Consider the following 7056-nt stretch of genomic DNA (forward strand, 5'->3'; position numbering starts at 1 on the left):
TATCCTAACATTCTGCTTAGGCACCTGATTTTCGCATATCTAAAAATTAGTGTGTATAAGTATTGTGACAACTAACTTGGCGGGGGACTCTGTCATATAACTATGTCAATTCTTATTATTTAAAAAGCTACATGTGCAGATTATTATTCTTTCGGATACATTGTGTCCAATTACTTAACCAAACCACTCATCAGTGACACCATACTCATAATGGACACTTTGATACAATGTTATTACCTTTACAGCAAAGTAATTCATGATTGTTACTATGCTTAGTGATTGCTCTAAATACGTGCAGGTTTTCTTACTTATTTTGTATTAGCACATCATAGACCGCTAAGTCAGATTTATGCTTGAATAAATCTGAGGCTTTGCAACAACCTGCTGCACAAGCAATCATTTTTTCTTCTTTTGATTATATCTAGCCCAAATATCACCAGTGGTGCACAGCATTGACAATTACTGGCACCACAGTGACATATAGCTACCTTCCGTTGAGAGGGCACATTCATTTATTTCTGGGCTTAAGTCCACCCATTTAATTTTGGTGGTGAGTGCCTACAGACTACCACTCTCAACCCCCATCCTATAGATGTCTATGATGGAGGATAGCAGAAGGGTCTGATAATCACAATAATCACCTCTATACTCTCCAACTTTATTTATTAATCACTCTCTCATCCCTTGGGAGACCAGGTCCTCCCTGCAATACCAAGTGGCATCAGGGTACGACTGAACTCACCTGAGGGAAAGCAGAAGTGATATCTTGCCCCTGACGTCACCTTTGTACTCTCTCATCCGTCAGGGTATACGGTCACACATTACTGCATCGCCTGAACCCTGCCGAACTCAGTAGCTAAACAGTGAACGGCCGAATAAGTACCTTTGGGGAGACCCTTGGGAAATATTCGGTACTGTATGTACACCGGGACAGCAGAAGTGCGAGGTGTCCACTAAGGAGCTTCCATCCTTTCCATTCCTCTTTTCTCTCGCCTTAACTCTGCCTCACTCTTTAATTTCTCCATCCTATAATTATCTGAGTATACCATCATGCACATATAGCTTGATTGGGGCGCCTTCATTATTGACATTTATGTGCACAATTCTTGTGAGCAATAAATAATCTTACCATTTATGTTAGAGGTGGATACCGTACAATAATCATTTTCGCCGCAGTTACACTGCAAAATACCGTTCCTATCAAGGTACAATACATAGATTATTCAAGTGACGTGGTTTTTGTCTTTGTGTGTTTTCTCCAAATCCTTTTAATTGGTGTAATAAAAGCTAAATTTTAATTCACACAATATCACATTTCCATCCAATTTTCAAAAGTGTGCCCCAAAAACCCTCTTTGTTTTGCCTTTGTTCTTCTTTGAACAATCCCTCTATACTCTTAAAGGATGAAATATCATTATGGACTACCCACTGTTTTATGTTTTTACCTCTCCTATACCCTGGCATAATAGTTTTATTTTTAAGAGTAGTGAGGGAGGAGTCATTACTGACTATTGGCCATAGAGATTTGGCCTTTAGTACAATATCAGTGGAAGTAGTGGAATAATCCATTGGGAAGATCATCCTATCTGAAAGATTATCCCTTGTGCGAGGATGTAGAGTATTGGTTCTAGGGGTATTCAGATCCTTCTGTTTGGCTTCCTCTAAGTTAGCCCAACTGTATCCTCTTTTTAGAAATTTGCTCATCAGAGCATCCATCTCAGTCAAGGCATCACTTTCATTGGTACATATCCGCCATATCCTGAGCAGTTGAGAAAAAGGCAAGCCTCTTTTTAAGGCCGGCGGGTGATGGCTTTGGGCCTGCAACAATGTGTTTCTCTCAACCGCTTTGTGGTATAAAGAAGTGACAATCTCATTCTGGACAATAGAGATGGAAACATCAAGAAAATGAACATTCACATTACTCATATCAAAAGTGAATTTGGTATCTACATCTTTCTCATTAATGTTAGACAGGAGTGACAGCAATGCTTCCTCAGGTCCAGACCAAAACAGGCAGATATCGTCAATGTAACGACAGTATAAAGAAATACTGTTCGCTACCACAGGGTCAGAAAAAAATATCTCCTGCTCAACGCTGTACATGTAGGCATTTGCGTAGCTCGGAGCTACGCAAGATCCCATAGCACACCCGCGTTTTTGATTGTAGATAGCACCATCAAACAAAAAATAATTGCGGGTGAGGGTCAGTTGTAAAAGTTGTAAAAATAAATCGATGTCTGGGCCTTTGTAGTGTGGACTAGAGGAAAGCAGTTTGCGTGTGGCATGAATACCCCTATTGTGTGGAATGGTGGTATATAGGCTCACAACATCTATAGTGGCCATCCAATGGTCACCAATTAAAGGGGACGGGTCCTGCAATTTGAATAACAAAGAAGTAGTGTCCTTGAGATAAGTAGACAAATGCTGTATGACAGGCTGTAAATAAAAGTCCAGAAATTCTGAGATGACATAGTAAAGAGAGTCATTGGCAGCGATTATCGGCCTACCAGGAGGTTTTAGGGGATTTTTATGGAGTTTGGGGATGGTGTAAAACACCGGTATCCTAGGGAACTGCATCATCAGGGAATCACAAACCTTCTTGGAGATAAGGTTCCTAGCTACAGCCGCAAGCAAGATCGAATCTAATTCAAAGAGTTGGGGTGGATCGTCACAAGCAAAGGAATGACAGTAAAGTAACAATTATAAGAATATAATGATTAAAGCAGTCAATAAGGATACCAACATACAACCAGTGTGACTTTTATTGTCAGTGGTACTAGGTTGGTGGTGCTCCCAAAGGTTCAGCAGTAAAGCTGATAGAGAGTAGGGTGTCCAGAGAAGGACAAAGGAAGAACAAAACTAGGTTTTTGGGGCGCTCTTCTTCAAATTATAATGTGTGAGGGAGTAAGATGATTGGCATAAAAAATAACTTTTATTAGAGTTCACTTAAAAAAGGTTAGCATCAAAAATAAATGAATGAAACATATCAAGTAAATACAATTTTACAATGGTGCATCACAGTATAAGTATACAATATAGTGTCACATAGACTAGGCGAAAATGTTTAACACCGAGGGGACCACCCCCTGTGAGGTTGAAAAAATGTTCAACCCGTGAGAATTCCCTTAATGGGGTAAATGCTGAGGAGGTACACGGAAATGGTACTTCTAAACTGGTCAGTAGACTGAGTTATGAAAGAATTATAAATAAAGGACAGAAAAAATGGATGGACAGAAAAAATGGACAGAAAAAATATATAGAATTGCTAGAATTAATTAAGAACAGGGGAAAATGGTCATTGGTGTCGTGCCTGATATTCGGGGTGTTCCGCTGTTCATACGACACCAGATCTTCCCTATCAGTCGCCCGATTAGGTACTGATCTGGCCAGACACTGTTTAGCTACTGAGATCGGACGAGATCAGGCGGCCCAGTGGTGTATGGTCGTATACTTAGTGTATTAGATATAACGACACAGGACTGACATTAGGGACCATAAATTGCTTCTGCTTTCCAGAGACACAGAGTGACCACGGTCTGATACTCAAGGTATTGCAGGACGGGTCAAGTATGCCAAGGGATGAGAGAGCAACGATATAGAAGAGTACAGAGCACTGAATTTATTGCAAGGACCAGACCCTTCTACTACCCTCCATCATATAGAATAAATTGGATGGAGGTTGAGAGTAATAGTCTGGTTGTGCTCAATTCAATAAAAGGAGATAAAGAAATGAGGAAATTTCCAAAGAGAAAGTTGGTATGTGCCCCCTATCCGATTTATCAACTGGTGAGAATGATGGATTGACACTTAACACCAGGTTCGATCCAGGGGTTGTGTGGTACAGTTCTGTGGGATATGTGTCACAGCGGGAAAACAATGATGGTTATTGGTCCCAAGGTGGTCACAACAAGGTACAGAGCCACCTATGGAGGTTGAAAAGACAGGCAAACATAAATGCTATTAAATATATTGGGCCACAAATTATGAGGTTATGCGGATCAGACAGACCTGGAAAACAATTACAGGGTTGAGAGACCGTACAATAAAAATCACTCGACGTATATTTGAAGCGCACAAATATTGGATAAAAAGCACTAGATGTATGGGATTGCGATTTGCACAGTAGAGTTGGGGTGACAAGCACAAACAGACTGTCACTAACACAGTGTACTGGGAATGAACACACTATAACTAATTGAAGCCAATCCTGTATGCATCTGCCTGATTGGATCTCCAATCAGTGGAGTTCACGTTGAGGCGTCAGTTTTAAACTACACAATTAAAGAAGTTTGCCACGTAAATCAGGTTACAGTAATAGATCCAAAAACATGGCAAGCCAGCAGTGTATTAGGCAGGGGCAAATGTTAACGATAGTGCATTTAAGACAAACCCTCACATGCAGATATATGCAGACACAGGTGGTACAGGTTAATATCACAATAAATCATTCAAGATAATCTATTCGCAGTGATATGTGCACACAGAGCAAATAGGTAGTAAAATGGATAATTCATGTGTGGTTCTCTGCGGCGGATATAATGTACGCTACTCCTGTAGAGGGTAATCCTCCCTTGTGCCCCAGTTTTTTAATAAATGATTGGTGGAGAGTAGATACAGGGGTCCGTTATAAAGAGAGAAGCAGTCTAATGCATGAGTAAAGCTTACTAATTACTAAAGCAGTCTAATAAGTAAGCAAAGAAAATAAAGCTGTAGGTGGAAGATCCCACAGAAATGAGATAGGGTAGGGTGCCGTGTGGTGTGCCGGTACCTGGCGGGTGATAACCCGCTGATGACAAGGACTCAGTCCGGGTGAGTCCCTGAGTCAGGCTGCGTCTGCCAAGAATTACAGCGTGAATGGCTGTGTAGAGGCAGCCGGGTGATCCGCCCGTGGCTTGCGGCGGATGGACAGGCTCCGGATGTGGAGTGACGTCAGGGGGTGGTCCTAGGTGCGTCAGTGGACACGTGTTTCGCCGTAGAGGCTTGTTCACCGTGACGCGCTGACCTAGGGAATCCCCATGCATCATATAGGATGTGTAACCAATGGGAAAGGAGGACTGGATGATGGGCGTTGAGGGCGGCGAATGGGGTGGCGCGGCTTGTCAGTCTGAAAGAATCAGTGCGTGTACACCCTTTCCTGAATGAGTGTAGCTGCCGGCTTGTCTGTGGGAGGTGCCCGAGCCGTATGTCAGCTGTAGTAAGAAGGGATTGACGTACAGGGGATATGCGTACAGGGGATATCAAAAGTTATCGGACCCTGTATAGGAGGTGGGAATAGGGACGTGGGACGGATAAGTGGGGGTGCGTGGGCAGGTTCAGGTGCCCGATCTATACATTGGACGACTAGAGTTCAATAAATGACGGCATATATGAACCTGGAAGTGTGGTGGCTGGGGGGGTATAATGTAGGAACGTCATGTGGGGAAGAGCTAGGGGTACAGAGAAGGGAGAGGAGATATGGCTGTGGTGGGAGAACGAAACCACAACAAATAGATAGATAGATAGATGAGCTGGAAATGTGGATGATAGGTAAGAGAGGACGGCATAGGGGGATGAGAGGACAGTAAGTAGTGACACATTAGCTGTGGATTGGAGATCGGGGTAAATAAGTTGATGGAGATAATTGAGTAACGAATGATGATTACAGGTAAAATGAAATAAATAAATAAATAAAATAACATAACATAATATTGGAATTGTAATAATTATAGTTGGAATAGAAAAAATAGAAAAAATAGAAAAAAGGATTGCATGGTATGAGATAACCGGACATGGCTATGTCCATGCTGTAAACCCCACGTGGCTATGTCCATACGGTGAACCACACGTGGAGAATGAAGTGTGGATCAGAGAAGAAAAACACGTATTAAAAGATGTTTTTCAGAGAAGAAAAGCACAGGTTAAATATTAAACGTTAAACGATGGCTTAAAGTACAGAGCTGATCCTGATTTCATAGGAAGGCACTGAACTGGATCCCTTCGTTGAGGCCAACTGGGGACAGTGCATCAAGGTAAAAGATCCACCAGCTCTCTCTTTGCAATAGGGATTGGTGGATGTCCCCCCCTCTGCGGCCCAGATGAATTTGTTCTAATCCAAAGAAAAGAAGTTTAGAGGGGTCAGCTGAGTGATATTGCAAAAAGTGCCTAGCAACTGATGTGATCTGTTTCATCCTTGCCCTGTCTTTTGCAGCATTTCGAATGGTCCCCATGTGTTCAAGAATCCTTTGCTTGAGGGGGCGGGAGGTCATTCCTACATATCTTTTTTTGCAGGGACAGAGAATGCAGTATATCATGTTAGGGCTTTTGCAGTTAAAGTAGCCTTGAATTTGTAGTGGTTCATTAAATTTACTGTTGACGGAGGTAATGTTGGTTGCTTGGCTGCATATCTTGCAATTGCCGCAAGGGTGAGTGCCTTTGATACTAGGTATCCTGGGTTTATTCCTAATGTAGTGGCTCTGTACCAGATTGTCTCGGAGGTTGGGTGCCCTCCGCCAGCTCAGGTCAACATTGGGTTTGAGGTTTTCTAGTAAGTCTTTATCGGTGAGAAGGATATGCCAATGCTTCTGTACGATATTTTTGATTGCTTTCCATTGAGGGCAGAAAGTGCCGACCATCCTGATGGTCGGAGTGTCACTACTGCCGTCAGTCTTGGTGTTAAATAGAATGGCATCTCTCATGGTGTTTACAATGGATTTTCTGGCTTTCTTGATGAGCCGCTTGGAGTATCCTCTGTCCTGTAGCCGCAATGATAGTTCTTCAGATTTCGCCAAGAAGGTCTGATCGTTCGAGCAGTTGCGGCGTAGCCTCAGGAATTCACCTTTCGGGAGATTGGATACAGTGGGTGGAAAATGTGAACTGGTACAATGTAAAAGGCTATTGGTTGATGTTGATTTCCTGTACAGTTCTGTGCTGAGTTTGTTGTTGATGTCGCGGTATAGATGAAGATCAAGAAAGGTAATGCTGTTGGGGCTGACTTCGTAAGTGAATTTGAGGTTGAGGTTGTTGGTGTTGAGTTTGAGAATGAAGTCCTTGAGTTGTTCAGGGGTGCCCTTCCAGATG

At 42.5% G+C, this 7056-nt stretch overlaps 1 pseudogene; it reads right to left on the reverse strand.

The window, feature by feature from the left end:
- Positions 1-3333: 3333 nt before the first annotated feature.
- Positions 3334-3451, reverse strand: LOC146065598 (5S ribosomal RNA; annotated as a pseudogene).
- Between the last annotated feature and the right edge of the window lie 3605 nt (positions 3452-7056).

Source organism: Crinia signifera, chromosome 3 (assembly GCF_055691185.1).
Source record: "Crinia signifera chromosome 3, ASM5569118v1, whole genome shotgun sequence".
In the NCBI taxonomy this organism is placed as follows: Eukaryota; Metazoa; Chordata; class Amphibia; order Anura; family Myobatrachidae; genus Crinia; species Crinia signifera.